We start from the raw sequence: 24,398 nt of genomic DNA, 5'->3' as shown, positions 1-24,398 counted from the left end.
TTATTCTACGTCGTTACATTGATATATATCTTGTCATTCCACGTCATTATTATTATAATATGCATTACCTTCTATAGTTTTAATTTACAGAGGTATTTATTGAGAATAAAATTAAAATAATTACATTATTGTAAACTTGTAAATGTACCCGGAATGCATTTATTATATTAAATAAAACAGATCTTTCAATATGCAAAATAGTGTAATAATTTTAAGGCAGGTTTCTTAACGATCTGTTTACATGTCTACCCGTCCAATTAATATTGATATGTTAAAAAAATATGGTATAAAAAATATATCGATTAACTACCCACCACACTGCATACAGAATGCATTTCCATACAAATTGATTTCCTGCTTTTTTGCAGTTATAAATTATAAAAAAAGATTCAAAATAGTTCCAAAGTTCGCTCCTTCTACTGCTATGAATACTAAGGACGGATTGTTTCGGAGAATTTGAACAATTCATCAAATTCCAACGTTCATTTTCAAGTTCTGTGAAAGATTTTTTCAAGTTCTGTTTTTATTTCAGTTTTGTCAAGCAACTAGCCTACAATGATATAATAACAGAACTTGAATAGGACTTTCACGAAAATGAACGTTGAAATTTGATGAATTGTTCAAATTCTCCGAAACAACCCGCCCTAAGAAAATTAAATAAGTTGAAAGACTTTTAATCATTGTACATTTAGTGGATAAAATGATATTTTTTCTGACATAATTGCAGTACAGTTCTATAGATAGTAAAATATAGTGTGAGACAATTATTTTCATCGGGGCCTCCTATGCGGGGTTAAAGAAAAAAAAGCAATCAAAAAAGCTTTAAAAATAGCCTGACTCGGTATTGAGCATTCCTACTCAGAAACTGGAGTCAAAAACTCTACCAACTTCGCCAAATGCCGATCGCGTAGGACCGACATTTATTTCGTACATTACCTGCTGTACGCGTGTGTGTGATTGCCACCAAAAGTTGATTGAGCGCATTGTCATTGACAATAAGTCTTTCTGCCGTTTTAAAATTTCAAAACACAAAACAAATTATAAAAAAAACATATCACTATTGGGAAGAATAAGAAGACGGAGAGAACTTGCCATTGTAAAACATTGCTAATTTAAGAATATTTTAAAATAATCCGTAATCGGTTAAAAACGAAATTGCAGGTAATTTACGAATGAATTGATAGGTATGCTGATAAACTTTTAGTTAAAAACCAATGTTTTGTCATGGTGTAGGAACACGCGTTCATAAAAATACTAACATTTTCGCATTTCGTCATTATATATTATTACTAGCTGTTGTTGCCTGGCGTTGCTCGACTTTCTCTAGATTCTATATACATATGCATATAACTTCCGGAAAAAACATTCTAAACGACAATTAAAACCCTATCAAAATCCGTTACGTAGTTTCGAAGGACTTGTTTCGGAGAATTTGAACAATTCATCAAATTTCAACGTTCATTTTCAAGTTCTGTGAAAGATTTTTTCAAGTTCTGTTTTTATTTCAGTTTTGTCAAGCAACTAGCCTACAATGATATAGTAACAGAACTTGAATAGGACTTTCACAGAACCTTAAAATGAACGTTGAAATTTGATGAATTGTTCAAATTCTCCGAAACAACCCGTCCTAAGTGCACAAAGAGCAAACAAAAGCAGGTACATTAACATGTGTTCCGATATTTAAATAAATTAGCAAAGCCCATTTTCTCCGTGAACCACACGTTAATTACTGTAGCAGCATTATCCTAGAAGAAACAAATGATATTAAAACAAAATAGAGCTATGAGATTTATAATGATATGTATTGATTTTTTTTAAATTTAATTTAGTTTTTAACCGTTACTAAATATAAAGACAGAGACGTTAAAGTTCTCCATACCTGCAATAAAGGACAAAGCTAGACAGGCTAGAATCATTAAATAACACGCTTAAATAAAAAAGTACAACTTTGTAATTAACACATAATTATTATGCATATTGTGCCAAATCACCAAATTATTTTCAAATCTAATTTAAAATATTTTATGGTCTAACATAATTGCAAAGGACATATCAAAATCCCACGTTACCAAGAATATAATAATAATAGCAATAGACACCTGACTGACACACGTCATGTGTTGAAAATCAAACAAGTAGGGTATTCCCTAAATAAACACAAAATAAGTCTATAAAATCAAGGTAATTTTGCCTGCTGATAATAATTAAATAATTAGAAATTCCGCTGTGAAACACCACGTCACAAAGAAGATGGGAAAATTCACATTAAAAATTGTTAACCACCGCCTCCCCAAAATGTTGTGTTTATAAACCATTGGTATTTTGATATCAAAACTATAAGTTTCACATACAAAACAGTACCCAGATAGAATAAGGAAGGTTTAGTAGAACAAACAAGAGGAAACACATGGATATACAGATAAGCACAGAGCCAAGGTAGGAATTTAGTAGAAGATACTTGCTTACTAACATTGGTAAAAATAGATTACGCTCGATTACAAATACAGGGGATAGAAAAGTAGAGAGAAAGTAACAAAAAAAGTACAACACGACAAGAATTACGTATTTTCGTTTATATATGTTTTTAAATATTATTCTTTTGAAGCATTACTTTGAATTTTTGGATTATGCCGCTTGTTTTTATACATATCTGGAAGAGAGTTATAGAGTGTGTAGGCAATATAATGAAGAGATTTTATTCCATATTTCTTAGTGTCTGTTAGAGAAATGCGGATTGTATTGTTATTCCGTGTTATTCCGTATTATTGTTATTGTGGTTGTGGATGTCTTGTGGTTGTGATTGTAAAGTAGCTTGTGTTAGTGTGGGTTCATTTTTGGGTAATTTGTAGGATGGTGGTCGTGATTTCATGTTTGGAAAGGACTGTGATTGGAAGGTTTCCTGAAATTGAATAGATGTACTTGACATGTGTGTCCCATGGAAGACCAAGAAAATTTCTGAAAGCTCAGTTTTAGAACACCTGCAGGTCAGCTATCAGTTTCTTTGAGGCAAAGCGCCAGATACATCAGGGATAGGATAGGTGTGAATGTACCAAAGCATTATACACCGAAGTTAGTGTATGAATGGGTAGTAATCCTTGAAGCCTATATAGAACCTTGAAGCCTATCATGCATGTAATTGGAATAATTATACCATTCTGAAGATGGCTGTATTTAACTGAAACTGGTAAGGGTAAAAAATAAAATAAATGGAAAAAAGTTTAGTGTTTATTTATTTGTTAAGACATACACATTACACAGTACAGTAAGATACAGTTAGATATTTTTCGTTATTACATAGTTGTAGTACCTATAACGTATGTCCATAAAATATCATTACGTAATTTCGCCTGATATTGTTATAAAAGGAAGGAAGTGTGTAGATAGATAATAATAAATGAATTGAAAACAAGAATTATAATGAGCTCATTAATTATAATTGACTGTTAATACATTGGACACCAGTGGACTTCTGACCAATGAACAAAACAACATTTCTAGAGTCTTAGCACTTTTAAAAACTTTGTATATTCTTAATAAGAAACCTAGCATTCTGTAGGATTTTGAAATAATGTGTTCAATGTGCTTGTCAAAAATAAATTTACTATCTAAGTAAACACCTAGATCTTTACACGTAGACATAAGTTGTAAATTGTTAAATGTCTTATCATTTAAATAAATTATTTACTTCAATATTTTATTTTTAATCTACACAATAATTAATGACCTATAAAAATTGAAAACCTGAAGCACAAACACACACACGAGATAAGGAAAAGATATCAAAGAGGATTCCCCGTTATAAAAAAAACATAAGAGTCATAAGTTGTTGATGTACGGAACAATGAAGATATTTGGCGAATTACCAAATAAAATTAGAAGAAAATGCAAACAATTTAAATTAAAACTACAAAAATGTTTAATTAATTCATGCAAAAAAGGTTCAAATATATAAAATGTATAAGATTGTATTGGGACATATAACAATGGATCTATATCATTGAATAATACGATAGTAATGATAAATCTCAAAGAAAAATGAAACAGAACAAGACAAAGAAAATTAAGAAGGTAACGGTTTCAACCGGGAATGGAACACATGATCTTTTACCGGGACCACGCCTTTGACCATTGGTTATTTATCTATTTAAAAACCATAAATAAATAAAATGTGTGACGTATGAAGGTTATAAGATCTCTTGATGTTTGACTTTGAAGAGACTTATTATTTGCACGTATTGTTGATACTTACCTGTACACTCATCACGCAAACAATGGCCAATGACTCAATGCAATTTTGGAATTTCATGCTTCTTGATTAATTGGTGAGAAAAATATGCGGGAGGATGCAGTACATACTTGGCACGTGTTTCTAATTAATTATACATCGTTTCTTTAACGAAGTTTGTTTATAAGGCGTTATTATTGTTACGATGAGCCAGTTTATTACGATCTTGCAAGGTGAAGTAGGTAGTGCTTCGTCGCGCAAATATTATTGACACATTTTTTGGTTTGGTTATTGTGGTTTTTTAAGTAGTGCATCAAGCTGACGGCAAACTTACACCATTAATACGCACAGTGCCAAATATATTACGTAGTTACGGAATATTGACGTCAAAAGAAACTATCTGGTAGGTACCGATTAACTCTTATGTAACACGGCTGAACTTGCAAAGAAAATTTATATTTTACTATCCTCACTTAATTCACAACACTATTATAATATTTATAACTTGATAAAAAGTTGAATACAAAACATAAGGAGATTAGAAATAGAAAATATAGTGACACCATATACAGATTGAAATGTAAACCACATAAGCCCACAAAAAACACTAAATGGTAAATTTTTATAATTCTTTCAGTAACTTATTATATTATTAAACAGGTGTTACAGGTGCTTGGCTCACTTTAACCGGAGATTCCTGACATTATTTGTAGTAAAATATGTAAATGGAAATTTGGTCTCAACGACACGTACTCATAAAACTCGTTCTATCTTATTTTTTATTATGGTCAGACGTTACCATACAAACATTTTTAGAAAGAGAGGACATCAAGGTCTCTTTGCATTTAAAAGTTTAAAATATACAAAAAAATTGAATTTGAATGTCAAACGGAAATATCTATCTATCTCTCCAATTATAGGTATATAGAATAATGTCTATGGCAGGTAGACGCATTGCGGACACCGGACGGGCCTTGTTTGTTTGATTTTTATACGAATCTGCAGCATTAGTGTACGAACACAAAGGACGCGGGTTTCTGCTTTCTGATTAGTCGGCGCGTAGGCGGCCGACTAGCGCAGAAGCGCCGACGAGGATGTTTGTATGTAAACGTATGAGACCGCACATAGTGAAAGCAGGTTCAGATTTGTGTACGCGCGTGGCGGCGCCGATAAGCTTTACCGGAATGAATTCTGAATTCCTACTCGCCGGTGACGCCGGTTAGTGGCGCTTATTTTATTGAGCAGGAAGATAGTTTTCAACCAATTGCCAGTCTGGTATAAAAGAAACACTGTGCACAAGTTTTATTTCTTAATTTAAAGAAAGTATTCTCCAAAAGTAAAAAAAAATCTTGGTCTGACGAGCTCGACATTTTGTTAAAACTGACAGCTGCTGTCAGGCTACCGCACAGGTGGCGCAGATTTTACCCACGTTAACGTGTCCACAAGTCGGCGCCAACTGCCGCCGATGAACTTAGGCACTGAGCACCGATAATCTGATCGCCGAAACACGCGTCCTTTGTGTTCGTACGCTTATTCCGAGATTGATTTTTGAAATTTTGCACACTTCTGAACCTTCTACCAATGACCTTCAAAAGAAGAGGAAGGTTACTGTCTAATTTTGATTTAAAAAGATCCTGTGTAAAGCCCGGGCAACCTCAGCTAGTTTCTAAATAAATCTCTAATCTGACAGGTTTTGTAACTAACATAACTTAAATTTTTATTTTATTTTTTATAACACTTTTTTTACTTACCAAAATAGGTAGACCAACAAAGCTGTCACATGCCAGCTTGTCTGCAGGATCCACCGAATCAAAATATCTTAAGTCTATGTCTATAACATTGTATGATTATGTGTACATGAGTAAGTCTTATTTCTAAGTAGGTAGGTACATTTCACAGATTTTATTTTATTGCAGACATTCGCAAAATATATTTCTAAAGAGTAATTGTAAATACATAATATATCTAATGCACCTCACTAAAAACAAAGAGTTTGGGAATTTACATTAAGGTGTTGAAAGGTACATGGATTGATCATTTATTAACCACAGCTTTATGATTTTAGGGCAGGGTCTCTCATTATTCACAATTTGTAAGTTTTTATTTAGTTTGTTGAAGATCACAGGTACCAAGTATTCAAAAGTACGGCCTCCATACTTATTTAAAATTCGAGGAGTTTTTAGCCCGTTTCCTTCTGTAGATCTTGTGTTGTGCCCGTGTACCAGTGGTTTTTTGTACAAGCTTTCTCCCGCATTGTCCATAATAGTAATATACCACAGGAGACCTTTTATTGGAAGTAGGCTCTCTGCACCGTAGAGTATTTTAAGATTTTTTCTTTGTTTATAAATGTTTGGTGTGACTATTTTTTTTATTATTGCAGTCTGCAATAATAATAAATAACAATAAATCACTAATCTAACAGGTTTTGTAAATAACATAACTAACTAACCATCACGCTGTTTCCCCGCAAAGGTAGGCAGAGAGGACAGACCGCCGCCAAACAATTCGGTCTTCATACATACTCTTCTATTATTCTGACTCTTGACATGGCCCGACTCAAGTGTCTGCTCCATATATTCCTCGGGCGTCTCCGACTTCTGCTACCATTCACATTTGCATCGTATATTCTCCTTACACTCTTTTTTTCGCTCAATCGCTCTACACGCCCAAACCATCTAAGCGTCCCTTTCTTGATCTTACTTATTACGCTTACATCAGCCTTGCACTCTTTGCGGATCTCCACATTTCTCACACGATCATACACATGGTTTTACTACACATACGCCTCAGGGATCTCATTTCTACAGCATTCAGTCTACTTTCATCCATTCTCTGTAAGTTCTATGCCTAACTTCCGTATAAAATAACATAACCTAAATAAATATTTAATCTGATAGGTTTCGTAACGAACATAACTTAAATAAATCTTTTATCTGACAGCTTTTGTAATTAAAATAAGATAAATATGTTTATTTTCCCATACAAAAAATCACATACAAACAATTCAACTATTTTACTTTGTGTTTTTTATTTGTACTATCATGTAGAATCACCTCCCCAAGTAATGCATTTAAATGGAATGAATTATTTTAACAAGTAGCCAGTTCGATAATGACTCTTATTCTTATCTAATTATTTTAGTGCGTAAATATATTTAAGGATATGGCTATACGATTTACCACAGACTATGCCAACTCATTAGTATTTATATTCTCTTTGATGTGTTATGCCCGACAATTTGTACGTCAGCATTGTGTCACGGCGTAACTCTATCTACCAGGTAGGTAGGTATAACAGGAAATGAAAATAGTAAACAAAAACAGTCATAAGTCGTAGGTACCTTTTACATGCTTTTATTTTTTTTATGTAAAAACCGCACTAGACTTCTAACTGCTCCCTGCTGTCCGAAGCCAATAGTAATTTATTTATTCACGTATATACCGTACAATATTATACTCTTAATTTGAGGTAAAAGTAAGTATAAAAGGTTATGGGGGCTGCTTCACTGTTTTGTGACATATGTCAAAAGATGGTTGCTGAACTGTCTCTATGTAAGTGACGTTGAAAATGTCGATGGTCAATGCAGGATCGTTGAGTACAGTTGAGTGGCTCTTGATTGGCGGCCAAAGTTCTTTAGACGGAATATAGTTACCCCAATTGAGATATTTCGTTAGGTTGAAGGGATTGGAAAATGGAAGGATAGGGAGAAAATAAAGCATGGGAAGTACCTGGCTACTCAGATTTGATCAGAAAACATGCCTATAGCCATTTCAATCAACTTCAAGCAACGCAGATATATTTTTTTTGTTTTGGTTCAATATTTTACATTTCTTAGTACAATTTAGTAATGTTAGCCTCACTGGGTGGCTTACCCGTGCTGAGGCCTCAATTTTATAATACAAAAAATATTCATAAAACATTTAAAGAAAATATATATGATGTTGGTGAAAAAAAAACATAAGATTAAGACCAATTTAAACAAAAAATTTAGATTTAAAATTAAAGTAAAATAAAATTTAAATAAAAAGAAATAAAGTAAAAAATCGGTATATTTAAATTATATGTTGTGTGTTTGTGAGTGATGTGTGTTTTATATTGGTTTTGTGTGTTACGTGTAGATTTTATTATTTTATGTTATGAAATTTTGGTAAAATTATCTTTTTGGTTCTTTAATCCATTTTGTGTCTGAATTTATTTTTGATTTCCTCAATTTTATTTTGAAATGTTAGACTGTTGAAAGCTTTTATATCATGGTATTGATAGTGTCTTTGTCAAAAGCTTGTATTTACCGTCGGAGATTGTATGTTTTATTTGTACGCTTGTCTAACTGGCATGTTAGTAATATTTTGTGTATGTTGAAATTTGTTTTTTGGGTCGAAAATGTAGTTTAGTAGTGTTTTAACGTATAATTGGCGTATATCTAGTCACAACTGTTGAATATTTGGTTTGTATCAGTCAAAACAACATAAAAGAGATACATTTTATTTTCTCTCGCCGCAGCGATAAAAATTGCCACGGCCGAGAATCGAATCCCGATCAATTGCTTGGAAAGCAACTATGCTGACCCTTACACTACCAAGTATTGTTAGATATAATATATTATGTCTGTTAATAGTCATACATCATAAAATAAAGTTTGCAGTGAGCATCTTTTTATATTAACCCCACTTAAGAGGCCCTGAGGAAAATAATTTCCCTATGGGCCTATGTCATCTTTGGGGATCTTTTTAAGGAATGGAAAAAAGTTATGAGGGTGGGTAGAAATCTGTGGTCAGTATGTCTGACGTGTGAATCCAACTGTCACGCAGTTGGTGGGTAGATGTATCCGCCGTCAAATCCTGGACAGACCTCACCCCTGCTAACTCACCAACCGTAGCCAACCACTTTGTGCGACCTACGTCAGTGGTGTTGGTTATCCAAAAAATGGTTCGGCGGCAATACGGTGGTACCCATAACCCACCTCTGTATATTATTAATAAATACTTTAATTTAATATGTACTAATTGTATTTTATTGTTTTTATTTCGACATTGTTGTGTGCGGTTAACAAATGAAATGCAAGACCATATTAATCAATCATTACGTAGGCATTATGATGCTTATTGTAAAAAGGTACCTTCATAGCTAGTAAGCAGATATGTTAATTTTAAAAATAATAATTGGGCGTCTAATATCATAAATCATAACCAACATTTTAATCGAATGACATTTCAGAAGGTTGGGTAAATTTATTCGATCTAATTGTTCAGACTTTTGTTTAATTATTTTAGTAGGTAGCATTAATTTAACATGCAAAACTATATACCTTTACCACGTCTTATTTTGGGTAAAGAAAAACATTTTGTATTTTTACTAATTACTGAATAGTTTGGAGTTAATTTTTGAGATTGTGAATTCTAGTTTACTTGAAAACTTTGTGCATTTTAAAGGTGAAAATAATATAATTGTCAACAATCAAAAAGTTAACTTTTTAAGTATTTGTTTCATTTGATCGTGCCATGTTTTCATTGGGCGCCCCAACTTCTTCTAACATTGACTTACACGTCACGCATTATACATAAACCCCTTTGTTTGATCATCCCGTACGCCTAACTTTACGAAGCATACATACGTATTTGATTCACTTGGTAGTGCCACGTCTTTCTCGGATGTTCCCTAACTTCTTCTAACATTCACTTCAATGTCATACATTTTCCTTACAGCCCTTTCTTCGTTCATTGACTTTTTATACAATTCGCTTCATGTTGTGTACTGTAAACCACATTTTTACCATTAAAAACTACATTATTACCGCCCTTGAGGTGATTTTTCACAAAAACGGCGCTCTACAAATTATCCAATTATTATTTTTATTATATCGACGTTTATTCGACTTTGTATCTCATTCTAGTACAGTGATAATGCGATAATTCTTCCTCGGGCGTCCCCGACTTCTTATATCGTTCAAACCGCCCCTCTTACTAATAAAAACAAACTTTGAAATTTTCATCGGTCAAAGTCACAATCGGTCCAGTAGTTTTGAGTCTATAGAGCAAATACGAGAAGGCATTAATTTTTAGACACATATATTATATGGATTATTTTTCATTCTAATTATTATTTGTTTAAATCAGGTATACGTTTTAAATAAATATTTGAATTATTAATAGTAGAAATACCTACTTTATTCAAAAAAAATAAACATGTTTTATTGTGATAGTATTTAATTCTACAAAATATTATTTTCCTAGTTGTTGCATTATAATTTAAATCATTTACGACTACCATCATATACGTATGAATAAACCTGGTATGGTAGTTGAGAAAATCACTAAAAATTATAATTTATAAAATTTATTAATAAACAATAAAAATATATTTTGTTAGAATTGACCTATTTGTTTCATGTGATATTATTATGTTTAATTTCCGCAAAAGTACTTATGACTCTATCGGGGATTGCCAAAGCTCATACAAATGAATTAATGAATTCTAAGTATTCGAACTCCTGACTTTTGATCTAGAGCCAAAGAGCTGGCCGCTCTGTCACGAAGGTTGTCAGATGAAATCAGGAGTAGAAGCTTAGATTAATACAAGCACCGTAAAACGGAGTGACTTTGTCTATTTTAAATTTCGAAACTTAATACATTTTTTTTATAAAATCATTTGTATTTCGGAGTGGGGCCGCTTTAATATAGCATGTTTTATGAGCTTGTTAAATTCTTCCTATCTAAGAAATGGAGTCGACAACTCCACCAATCGAACCAAATCCCTTATCTCAAATCTTATCTGATTGATTAAGAGCGACATTTATCTCGTATGTTAATTAATGTCATCAAATTTCGAAGAAGTTCCTATACGTTCGCGTATGAATGAGTGATTGGTAACTACCAAAGTATGAGTTGTCATCGAAAACGAGTCTGCATGCTGAGTTTCAGCTCGATCCAATGTTGGGAAGTGGGTTAATTTCCTTTTCCAAGATTTGCATTAATTCATTAATTTCAGTGAAATTCAAATAAATGGATGTGAAAAAGCGAGAATGAGTATTCAAGCAGTTGTAGATATATATCTACAGACACCATGCTCTATACTAAATTCTTTTGCACATTTATTGCAAATATACTGTGTATATCGTGTGAGTTCTTAAGTAACCAAATTCAATACTTCATTTGTGTGAAAGCACTATGAAAAAATACATGAAAAATGACACGAAAATATTATAATCGTTGGAATTTTATAAATAATTATTAATTTTATCTTTGTCCGAAAATATCTCAAAAAGAGCTTCAACCATCAATACGTTTCAATATAACTAATTTCAAATTTGTTTACAAAGATTTATTGTATCTCAGTTGCCGAAACGATTGTTAAAAAATCCATCTATTTTAAAATAGATGAACTTTGCTTTAAATAGATCTTCCCGGGGACCGGAATCAACCGCGCTACCTACCTTGCCGAACGCCGATCGGTTAGGACGGACATTTATTTATGATATTAACTACTGAAATGTCATCCTATTTCAGAGAATATGTCCGTATATGTCCGCGCGTGTGCACGTGTTTAACACTGAATGCATTGTCATCGAAAACGAGTCTATTTTATGAGTTTAAGCTGTCGCGAAGTGACGAAGAAATTTCCGCTTCCAAGATTTGCATTCAAATTTAAATAGATATATTTCAAAAGAGTAGTGGTAGCGAAAATTATGCAGATAATCGCGATGATACTACCAGATTCCTATAAAAGATATTGAACGTGTTCAGCACAAATTTTTACGATTTATTAACTTCAAATTAAATGTACCTATTCAACACATAAACTATGCATTCTTAATAAATACACTTAAAATACATTCCCAAGAAAACAGAAGAAAAATAAATGACCTAATTTTTTTATTTAAGATTATTAAGTCCAAACTAGACTGTTGTGAACTCCTGCAACTCATAGATTTCAGAGTACCTACTCGAGCAACTAGGCAAAATATATTTTTCTGCAACAATAACTTTAGTACGAACTATCACATACATGCACCTATTTCTCGCTTTCACAAACTTGGAAACAAATTCACTTCAAATATCGACATATTTACTATAAGTTTGCCTATGTTCAAGAGATACCTGGATGACATTTTTATGTAGCAAATTTAAAGGGCGATTGCGTATGTTTGGTGTTTTATTGTAGATATGTTGTGAACTTAAAAAAAATGTTATTTTTGTGTTGATGTTTTAAAAATAAAAACCTTCTGTTGTCACTGTATTATGCAGTAAAATATGTATAATGTAAAAGCCCATCAGGGTGTTTAAATTAATATAATAAATAAATAAAATGATCAAAGTAGCCCCATATTACGGAACTTGTTGTGTTTTCGACTATTATCTTTATACCTGCCATGACAGATATAATAGCTCTACATGCCGCAGGGATAAAAAAATAATAACACTTCAATATAATAACCCAACAACGGTATTATAATAAAAAACAACATCCATCTGCTATTGAAGTCAGCGGAGCGATCTGTTTTTATTTTGTCTAGAACAGCCATTAATAAGATTTATCTAGACTCAAAACACGATTTAATTAAAGCCCACTCAGAAGCTGTAACTACGCAATTTATATCACAAAATCGTTTTGGTTTTTTGATACTGGAATTAATTGCTGGAAACTCGCTGTACACAAACATAAACACCGAAGCGTAAACAGTAAACGGTTGTCCCAAACCTGAAATAAGTTGTTCAAGTTATTCATGAATAAATCGATTTTAAAATATGATATATTTATTTTATTGGTACATGATTTAAAGAGTACATGTGGTTTTTTGTGATATTTCACCCTCCAGGCTAGGGATGACCCTGTGTTATGGCGGGTTACAGTTTGCGGACATAGAATCTATACATTACTATAATATAAAATTGAAAAATGAATGTTTGGGTTGCAAGAAGAGGATGGAGAAGTTAGAGAATTATAAGAAGTTGAAAAATTATTAGTAAATAGATCACACTAATTAATTACGTAATACTATTCCGATAAGTTAGGGAATAAGGATATAATATATTATGTTTTGTCTAAAAGGTGATTAAATTGATAGAGTGTAGAAGAATGGGTATTGTAGTATTCCGTGTGTAAGGATCCATTTCGTAATTTGTTTTTTAAAGGAATGGGGTTGACTCACGGTTTTTAGGTTTTCAGGGATAAGGTTAAAGATTTTAGGAGCTAACGTGGTATGTAGTTAAGGTACTTTGTAGTGACCGTTGGTTATTGTTCTGGTGGTGTAGTTGTGTTGTAAGAGAGTTTTGTTTTTATATTTGAACAGGAAATGTATTAGCGAAAATTTAAGGTGGAGTTGTAGTTTGTTTAGGACCTTATACTCTATGAGGAGTCGAGTGGAGGGGTATCTTGTCGGTCGCTTGTTAATGACACGTATTACCTATTTTTGGGCTTTTAGAAGAGGTTCGATGGTAGATTGTGCACAGCCACCCCAGATTATAATGCCGTAAGCTAGTAGGGATTGGCAGAGAGCGTAGTACCTATACAGTTTTAAGAATTAAGGTAGTAAGGACATTTCTTAGATTTCGAAAAGCATAAGAGAGCTTGCGGATGCATGGGGTTAGACTGGCTAAGTGCTGATCCCAGCGAAGATATGTAATATTTAAACATTTTTTTTAAATGTATTCATGTGAAATATGCTTTTGCGTCTTAAACAATAAGAATTTTTAACATAATTTCAATTCAGTTAGACATAATGTAATATCTAGATGCCTTAGATTTAACATTTTTAAATCAATTATTTTACGCAAAAATGTGTATTCAAGGCGAAGCATCACAAAGTAATGCAAATTGATCAGTTTTTGAATTGAAAATTTGAACGCTTATAAATATTTAAATAAATACTGCAAGTAGAAAACAACTTGGCCTATGAAGCAATCGATATTTTTTTATAAAGCTTTTTTATAAGCCCATAAAAAAATAAAACATCAGGTTAATAAAAGCAACTTTTAAATTCTTAATTTCTTACTTACGAACCCATTTTCAGAAATGATTTTATTGTATAATGTGGGAAATTAAATTATTATAAAATGATAACAAAATATTTTGCAAAAATTAATGCACAAATTCTACAAAAAAATGTCGGATGTACTAATTTGTAGTTTTGCAGTGGAGCTGTTTAATGTTTCGTTTTTCGTTCATATCCGACATTGCTTTTCGGGACCGCCTGAATAAAACTGTTTTGGGTCATGTTTTTTTTTTTTACTTAAGGCGAAGCTTAGTGCCAAATCACTATTTTGAATCATTTTTATAATGAATTGGTGTACATTATGAATAAAAAAAATATGTTATAGATAAATTGAAGGTTTTCCTATCGCTTCGCTTGAGTAGAATACAAATAAATATATAAATTACTCAATAAAAAATATAAATGCAAACTACTGAAAAAATATTTTTTCAATTGAAATGTATGAACGCATAAAGGAAACAACTTTTTAAAAATACAGTATTATAGCTAAGATTATCTGTGACAGTTTGACTTGATTATCTTTTTTTCTTTTTTATTAAATTATTTACAGAATAAATAAAAAACAGTTATTTGCTTGAAATCGAACGTTTCTTAACTTTCGATTTCGAAATCGAACGAAAACTTTCATGAATTCAAAACACAGTAAATACCAAAAAACAGCAAAATTAGTTGAATATCGATAGTTATGATGTATGGAATTTCTTATTTTTACGAAAAACATAATTTAATAATACTTGTTTTTATATTTAAAAACATGATTTTTTAGAAGGCAAACCTTCCCGGGTTACGAATATCCTGAAAATAATATACGAAAATCTCCTACTACCACCACAGCAAGCGAAAAATATTGCCTGTGTTGCGATGAAGGACTTGGCCAGCCGAGAAATTGAACACACTAAGCCTGGGTGGGAACCAAACGCGATGTCAAGTCAGCCACCGACCAGCCTATATTGTTTTAGATGCTATCGCAGAAATAACACAGCAACTTCGATCAAATTACTGCGTTTACATTAACACATACGAACTTACTGTGTTTTACCTACCATCTTGAAATATAGTTCAACTTATAGCAATTTTTACATTGAAAATCACAATTTTCAGGGAAGTACCTATTCTGATTTTGCATAGGCGCACTTTATGATTCCATGCATTAATCATTGTAAGAAATGTTATCATTATTTACTTATGTAAAATTGTCGAGACAAGATATCATTTAACGTCATTTGAGACTCCACGTATCATTGAGTCAGCAAAGCCTACGCAAAACTGCGAGTAAGTTCAGACCCTTGAATTAATAAAACAGAAATAATTATGTGAGAACCAAACAAAGTAGGTAAAAACTCGAGGAATCGTTCACGTGTAGCCGGACAATCGCCCAGCACTGTACTTGGCAGGATTTTCCCTGCAGACTATATTCATGTATTCACAATTATTTACTAATCTACGACATTCCCCGCGTGTGTTTACGTTATCCTGCATCGAGGACTTGTCATATCATTAAACCAGACATAATAATGAATATATGCGTTTATACAACGATAAATTGCGGTGAGCTTAGCACAAACTTAAATTAGCTTTCTGTATTACTAGTGCCTCTAAGTTATCCATTGTGATCTCTATTTCGTTTTTGTGTAGTAAACTGATCATACGTTTAATAAAAATACAGGGCAATAGCTTACTATGCAAAAACAAAAAAAAGCTATGTTTAACAGGTATGTTTACGTTAGGTTAGGCTGAAAGTTATGTTTTTTTCCATCATTTTTAATGACATGAAATCACTTTTCTATGGTTTGCTGATTTGTCACTTTGTTGAGTTTTCATGGAACTGACATAAATATTGACTTTATAATAATGGGTTATAAAAACTTCACACTAAATCAAATACTGCATGTTTTCATTGTTATACAGCTCCTTACAAGCATGAATATTGACATCGATTTAAACTGTCCATGGTATATTATCGACTTGTTTAGAACAATTTATTACATTATTTATGAAGATAATGATAGTGTTTATTGCACCAAAGAGATCATTGCTAATCGTCGACATTCTCGAAAAAATACGAGGATAAACCATGCTGTTCACGGAATTATTGAAGAAATTCTCAGTAAACATTCCTCGAGTTTTCAATTAGTGATCATATAGCAGATTATTCGTCAGTTTTCAATCTATTAATTAATGTTGTACAGACTAAAAAGTTATCATTATTCAAAACCAGGCCATTAGGCCATCATGTTGTTCTACAATATTTCTAGGAGGCGAACCAGAGGTAAAACCCAGAAAAATGAGGAAAAATAGATTAAAAAATGCGCTTAAGGACCCACCTAAAGTAATTAATTTATGTATTTATTCCCTGGTGAGGTTTTAAGTTAAATTAATATAATTCAGTTGTTAGCTATTTTCTGTAGTAACAATGGTGGATACGGTATTGATTTATAAAATAATAGTATTTTTTAATATTTCCTTGGGGAAACCAACAGTTGTACATGTTTTATTGAAACAATTACATGTTACAAGGTTGCATGAACAAGTTAAGTTTCCAGATAAAATCCGTATTACAAACAGAAAAAAAACATAAATAAGTAAGCGACTTTGTGTCATCGGGATGCTTGTTTTAAAATTGTTGCGGAAAATGTGTAGCATTTTGTCTCGATTTTCGGATGGCGGAATTTGAAAAGTTCAAGGCTGTCAATACAATCAATTAATTGCTTAAGACAATCTTATATTACGTTACTATGGATGGTTCTTTTGGTTATGTGAAAATATTATATGTATCCTCTAAAATAATGACTTGTGATTTTGGTCATGTTAGTAGATAGATTTGAATGATCATGACTTTAGTCATGTTAGTAGAAAAAATTGAATGATCATGACTTTGGTCATGTTAGTAGATAGATTTGAATGATCATGACTTTGGTCATGTTAGTAGATAGATTTGAATGATTATGATTTTAGTCATGTTAGTAGAAAAAATTGAATGATCATGACTTTGGTCATGTTAGTAGATAGATTTGAATGATCATGACTTTGGTCATGTTAGTAGAAAGAATTGAATGATCATGACTTTGGTCATGTTAGTAGATAGATTTGGATGATCATGACTTTTGTCTAGTTAGTCGATGGAATTGAATTTTCTCTTCCAATCTGGATTCTTGTGCGGTAAGCACATACAGTATTAAGAATATACTAGTAAAGAACATATTAGTAATAAGAAATAATAATAACAAACGATTCTTGTGACATCCCGAACTTAATGCGTTGTCAATACTAATGAATAACTCAATACCAGTTTACACGCTGTGAACTCTTCTTTATCTTGGAGCCAAGTCACCAACACTAAAAACATGTGTTATTGGTAATTTTACGGTATTAAAATTATACAAACCGTAAGATTTTAATGACGTCGTTAAATTTAAAGTTTTACACGCGAAATAAACGCGTTTATTTTAATCATGTGGTCATTATGTCATTAATTTAAAAAATAAACTTTAATTATTTGAATTGCATTTATCATTTAAGATTGAAGAATTTGATATCAGAAGTTAATATTCAAGTTCTGTTATTACCCAAGTACTACTACAAAACAACCGGCCCATGATAAAATAATAACAAAACTTTAATTATATGACCTTCACGTTAAATGAATTTTTACTTTAAAATTAGATAATTATTCAAATTCTGTGAAACAATCCGTCCTTAGTATTTAAATCAATCAATCAAAATGAAACTAGGAGAAAATGAGCATTGCCAATTTATTTAGAAACTCTTCAAATTCCGGCATCGGAATCGGAACACATTCACTTACCTTGATAATATAACACGATGAAATGCGAAAATATTCGGATTTTCATGAACACGTGTTCGCATATCGTGACGATATTTTCTTGATTTACTAAAAGCTTATCAGGAGACCTGTTCATTCATTCGTTCAGGCCTGCAATTCCTTTATAAACCGGATTACGAATAATTTGAAGAGATTCTTTATAAATTAGCGTTTCTCATTTTTCTCCTCTTCACTAAATGCTTCATCTAGGATGTTTTGTAAAATTGCACTTGATAACTAATTAATTTTTTTATTAGTTACAAATTATGTTAAAAATAAAGGAACATTAGCTTTACGACTTAAGAATTAATCATACAAAGTTCACGGAGTGCTAGATATTTCAGTATCGCCCTGGTAAATTATCACCATTCAGAATCAAAACGTTGCTTGATATGGCACTAACCGTGTTCGGTGACCAGATATGACTAGTCGGGTTCTTCCCAACCTTCCACTTCTCACCCCTCTCAGTCCCGCAGAATACCCCGAATGGAGATGCCAATTTTTAATTTATTTTTATTTTTTTTATTTAATATTTGAAAAAAATATTTTTTTTACATAGATAAATACAGGATATTTGTTTTACTAACTTCGGGCAGTTTGGGGCTCTTCTGCGGTGTTAACATAAAAAAATACCCGCAGATTCTTTTCTCGCATAAAGCTTCCCTACAAGTTTTCAAGCAATTTTACCGTACACAAAATAATCTCTAAAAAAATCAATCCGTTAAAAACAAACAATTTTTGCCATAGTACATCGATAATTCATTTCGTTGCATATTATGGAGTTATTAGCGCAGACCTGTGAACTCACAGGATATTAATGTAGGATTGATAATGCCATGTTAAATAAATGACACTTGAAAAATCACATAATCTGACTTTTCTTGGAAATATCAACCCAAGAAATTTAAACAGAAAAAATATACGTAGGTACTTCATTCCTTGTCTAAATTCTGGATACTTCCGTTCCAATTTTTAAATTGACAATTATAAAAATAATATTCATTTAAAATATTGTGGTTTAGGTAGGTATTTTATCGCTTGTCTGAATTCTTGATTCTTCAGTTCCAATTTTGAAATTGACAATTATTCAAATTATTTTCAGTTACAAAATTATATTATTAGTAGGTACTTTATCACTTGTCTGAATACTTGACACAATCGGTTTCAATTTAGAAAATGATTCTTAAATTCAAAACAATCTTAATTCGTTGAACACATAGACGGAAAGAAACAAATGAAATCAGTATTTTTAATGAGACAATACACCAGAATAAAACAAAGCCACGAACATAAATCATATAAACTTTATAATTAAAGTTATGAGTAACGCAACAATGTCCACGTCACGTAAAAATCTCGGAATGTTATCAATGCATATTAACATACCTGCCTTTACGTGTTTGCGTTAGGCGGCCGCGAGCGAGTTACATAAATATAAACGCCCCATCGTGTCTCCCACAGTAGTTTCGTATCCAGGACAAGGGAACATTGCAACCAACTTACTTCAGTGCAACCAGAGTGTATGTGCATCGAGCTTTAGGATTTGAAAGGTTAGTGCAATTTACTCAACAAATAATTTATTTAAGCATAAACGTCTTTCCAGAAATGTAAATAATTTTAAATTGACTTCTACTTCGCAATAGAAGGGTAGGAATTTGTCGTAATACTGTTGTGGTTTTGACAGAGAATAATATTGTTCTCGGGTTTTTATAGCGTTGTTTTTGTGCAAAATTACTTCAAGGGCGCAAGTATTATATTCTTCAACAATGTTAAAAATATATCAATTATTTGTGAGAAGTACTAAAATTCACATTTTCTCCATTATTAAAATACTCAATTTAAATTTTGCGCAATTGATGAACAATCATTTTTGTATGTCATATGTTTATTTTTCAATTTTGTAAACAAAAACATATTATATTTGAACTTCACCTTCGCTTCGGTAATGAATTAATGCAAATTCTAAAAGGGGAAATTAACCCACTTGCCTACATCCGATCGAGCTGAAACTCGGTAGTTATACGCATTTCTATGAAATTGACGAAATTATAGCAATTAATATACGAAATAAATGTCAGTCCTACACAATTGCCATTTGGCAAGGGCGATAACGCAGTTGGTCCTTCCGGTCCCGGAAGGAAGATTTAATCAGCCAAACCAATTTTTTCTTATTTTTTAAAATGTTAACCGATTTGTCTTGTACTATGCCAACTTTGTTTTAATTGTTTTGTTTTAAGCAATTGCTTACCATAATGTGCCAAATTATATAACCTATAAATATGGGATAGACGGTGATGAGGAATGGCAATTAAATTCTGTGATAAATGTACATATATATGACACAAATCGCTCGGTGGTTAAAGTACATTTAAAAACAGATTTATTATAATAAAAAAACTTTGTTTCTTACGGGTTGATTTTGAATAAATAAGTTTGGAAAACTTTGTTTTAAAATGTACGCATTTGTTTATGTTTACCCTACTGCAACATTGGAAAAAAACTAAAGTCTACAGTGGGTGCTTGCATAGATAATAAACGGAGGAACTTATCGACAAAGTAAACAGAAATTGTGCGTCAGTGTTGCTCATTGTTGCTCATCTTATCAACCATTTCGCAAACAGATCACCGCACTATCCCAAAAAATTATCATTTCATCTGGGAGTATTACTATCGTCGTAAAAATTATTAATTCAATTATCAAATCCGAATTGCACAATTATCTCAATGTTTTGGTTAAATGAGATAATAAAGCATATCAGTACAATACCGATAAAAAGTCAACTAATTCTATATCCCTTTTTACTACCCTTGTTCAACCCTTGATATTTGAAACGGGGTGACCTTTTTTTTAAAGACTTGATTCGGTTTATCGATATATATTAAATATATATATATATTTTTTTTTTTTATTTATTTTTTCATATTATTTTTGTGTATGCTTAGATGACAGGAAAATAGTTGATAAATCTTAATCACTTTTATTATTTACTTTTTTTTTTAAGTGAAACTTCTTTACGCACGTCATGCGATTTCGAGGACGGAAGTAAAACCGACTCATGACCGTCACGAAAAACCGTGATCATTTCGCTATAGGAGCCTAGCTAATATTATATACCTAGTTTAGGTCACTCTCCAAACTCAGCTTCGCGGTCTAGAGACAGAGCGCCCGACTGTCGTCGTGAAGAACCGAGGTTCGATCCCCGCTTTAACTATTTTTTTTTCTTTTTGTGATTTTTTTAATACGAGGAAAAGTGTTAAAATGCTCTCGTGCTGTGACTTTTAGTTTTTTTGACTATTTGATATTTTGGTCGAAATATAGCTTACAAATCGAGCCGGTAGAGTCGCTCGGTATTTTGATTAATTATTTTTATTTTGAATCATTAAAATTACTAATCAAGACCGATAACGCGACTAATTACCCTCGCAGACGTGCGTGACAAGTTTTTTTAGTAAAAAACACAGCCGAAAGTGAGTTTTTCTAAATTTAGAAATGTTTTTCAAATTCAGACTCCATACGGGTATGAGACTGTTAAAACACGAAAGATCTTTTCCAAAACGGACAAATATACGGAAAAATTTTGAAAAACGACAGATATGACTTCACACTGCCGATATATCTTCGATTCGACCCTATATAAAGCGTTAACGAGACGTTATGTGATATTATTCATTTGCCGTGTTTGAAAACGAAAATTTGCGCGTGACAAGTCAATTGAGGAGTACACGTTGTATACGCGGTTCTCGTCGCGCGAGATACCTCTCCTCGCGGTCTAGAGGCAGTGCGTTCGACACTCGTTATGCAGGACCCGGGTTCGAATCCCATATTTTTATAACTTTTAGTTTTTTTTCAAATGCTACTTATAAATATGTCAATAGACAGAAAAAAAGAGAGAATGAAATGGAAAGAAAGAGAGAAGAATACTAAAAGTTTCACTTCCGTCGTGCGTAGGCTTGCCACACACTGTATTTTTTTTATAAAAATTTATTTTTCATAAAAATATAAAAATGAAAGAAATTAATACACTCTAGTAATTTTTTTCTTGAAGACTTATAAAATGTATTAATTAAAACATGGAAAGATTTGAATACTCGCTGGCACACAAAATACCTAATAGTTTTTTTTAACAATCAGAATATATATTCTAGAAATAACTTAAAACAGTAAAAAAATGTCATGTACCATCGTATATTTGAGGCCATGGTTTATAATCATAATTATTTTAGCTAAACATGGCACATTCAATAATCATTAAATAGTGTAAAACAAAGTATATATCCGTTTCTGTCTGTTTGTGCGTTTACTTATTCTAAGCCACGCAACGGATTTTGATAGGGTTTCCACAATCTTTCATAGATTTTTTCCGGAAGGTTTATATATTTAATACAAGCGTATAGTATTTATAAAAAGTAGAAAAAAATCAATTTTTTGTAATCAAGTCATACATTTCTAACCTGGCTAAACTTTATGAGATACATCAACATAATTTACTACAGAATTGTATATCTAAAAAATGCTCACAGAACGGTCCGCGATCTTATTTGTCCATCTCCTAAGGATATCTCACAGCATCGCCGGATACACGTCAGCTAGTTATTCATAAATTTTACGTTAATCTGCAATAACAAACACCATTTTTGGGGACATTAACTGGAAAATAGCATTCCGAAGACATTTAAATTTAATGTCTATGTATAAACGAAAAATGTCGATGGTTAGAGAAAATTAATGGTGTGTAAATATTTAAAATCTTATATTATAAAACCTAAAGCATATTTTTGATTCAATTGAAGATTCGATAATATTTTTCTCCATCAACGAAATTTCATGTTATTTACGAATTAATTAGAGCATGCTGAAGACAGAATCATTTGAATTTTTGGAAAATACCGAATAGTACCGAAGATATTACGAGTTTTCAAAATGTAAAATTTGCGGCCGGCCGAAAAGCGTGTGACATCACGGTACATGCGCGGCAGTACTGAAGTACTGTCATTCGAATTATGAATCGTACCGCGTGTGACGTCACCAAACACAATTGCCTACATTTTGCCGATGTTCACTTAGGCAGATCATAATTTCCTCATTTTTCGTGAAATCGAAAAACTAATTTAACAATCGTAATTTTTTTTTTCATTTCCACATTTTCAACAAAAAAAAATTGGATACAACCAATGTAAACCACTTCTATTCGCCGCTACGCAGTTGTAGTATCTTTTTCTGTTAAATACTACTTTTAAGGTACGGAGCCTTTCAAAATGAAGACGATGGTTTGAAGAGGAAAATAATAAAAACAAAACAAAAAATGATTGTAATAATTAGACGGAAGCAAAACTATTTAATAAAGTATGACGAATTTAAAATAGAGCGTAATCTCTCGACTGTAGCGTTTAAAGAAACACTGACTTTTTTCAATCCTATGAAATATTAAAAAGTAATGAATTCAGATTTGTTTTAAATAATTAAAAATAATTTCCCAGCTTAGCAGATGTACAGAAATAACTTATTTTGAGGGCTTATAAACTTAAATTTAAAGTTTTCAAGGAAAATACGTCATAAGTCGGTGGAAATTCGGAATTCCCAGGGATACGTGAAAACTGTAGGCTGTCTTTAATATTATCTGTAACTGTCTTTAATGGTCTTTAACTGTCTTTAATTGTCCGACCGGTCAGTGGTTGAGTGGGCATAGCGCTTGGGTCTCACCCGAGCGTCGCGTGTTCGATTCCTCGGCTGGCTAAGTCCTCCATCACAACACAAGCAACATTTTCGGCTTTCTGTGGTGGTAGTAGGAGATTTTCAAACATTGTTGGGTTATTCGTAACCCGGGAATGTTTGTCTTTCTTTTAAATAAAAAAAAAAAAAAAAAATTGTATTTAACTGTCTTTAACTGTATTAAACGGTATTTTTTTTATTTTTTTTTATTTCCTTTATTTTTCCTAATTTTTACATTAATTACATACAATATTATATAAATCAATACGAATAATGGGAACCCACTAAGGCGCAGCCTGTACGTGGGTAATATATTTAAGTTATTGTTTATTTATTGTGGTATTTTAAGTAGGTACATAGTTATCTATGTCCTAATACAATCCTTATATACATATACATATAATTATGGTAACATATTTAAAATGAATCAATCACATATTTTCTTAATTTAATTTTAAATGTTTTTATGTTTTCTTCTGATTTTATTTCTTCTGGTAGCTCTCCAAATATCTTCAACGCTCCGTACATCAATGACTTTTGACTCTGTGTTTTTTCCTGAAGGGGAGTCTCAATTCATTTCTTTTCCTTGTCTCATGTGTGTGTTTGTTCTGCAGTTTATCAATTTTTCTTAGGAATTCACTAGACGTATGGC

General features: G+C 32.0%; 1 protein-coding gene across 2 annotated transcripts in view; it reads left to right on the top strand.

Moving 5' to 3' along the window:
* The first annotated feature begins 4,471 nt into the window (after positions 1–4,471).
* Positions 4,472–24,398, top strand: part of LOC149417657 (serine protease inhibitor 77Ba-like) — a 54,799-nt gene continuing 34,872 nt past the window's right edge. Inside the window, exon 1 of one of the 2 annotated variants that reach the window (XM_089640119.1) lies at positions 4,472–4,628. The gene's annotated coding sequence lies outside the window, so the exon portion shown is untranslated. Of the gene's footprint in view, positions 4,629–19,503; positions 19,587–24,398 lie in introns of those variants that run through there. The other variant, XM_089640118.1, reaches the window with a different exon arrangement.

Source organism: Hesperophylax consimilis, chromosome 15, assembly GCF_061612785.1.
Source record: "Hesperophylax consimilis isolate HC1 chromosome 15, BYU_Hcon_1.0, whole genome shotgun sequence".
NCBI lineage: Eukaryota > Metazoa > Arthropoda > Insecta > Trichoptera > Limnephilidae > Hesperophylax > Hesperophylax consimilis.
This window is presented reverse-complemented; position numbering and strand designations above follow the sequence as displayed.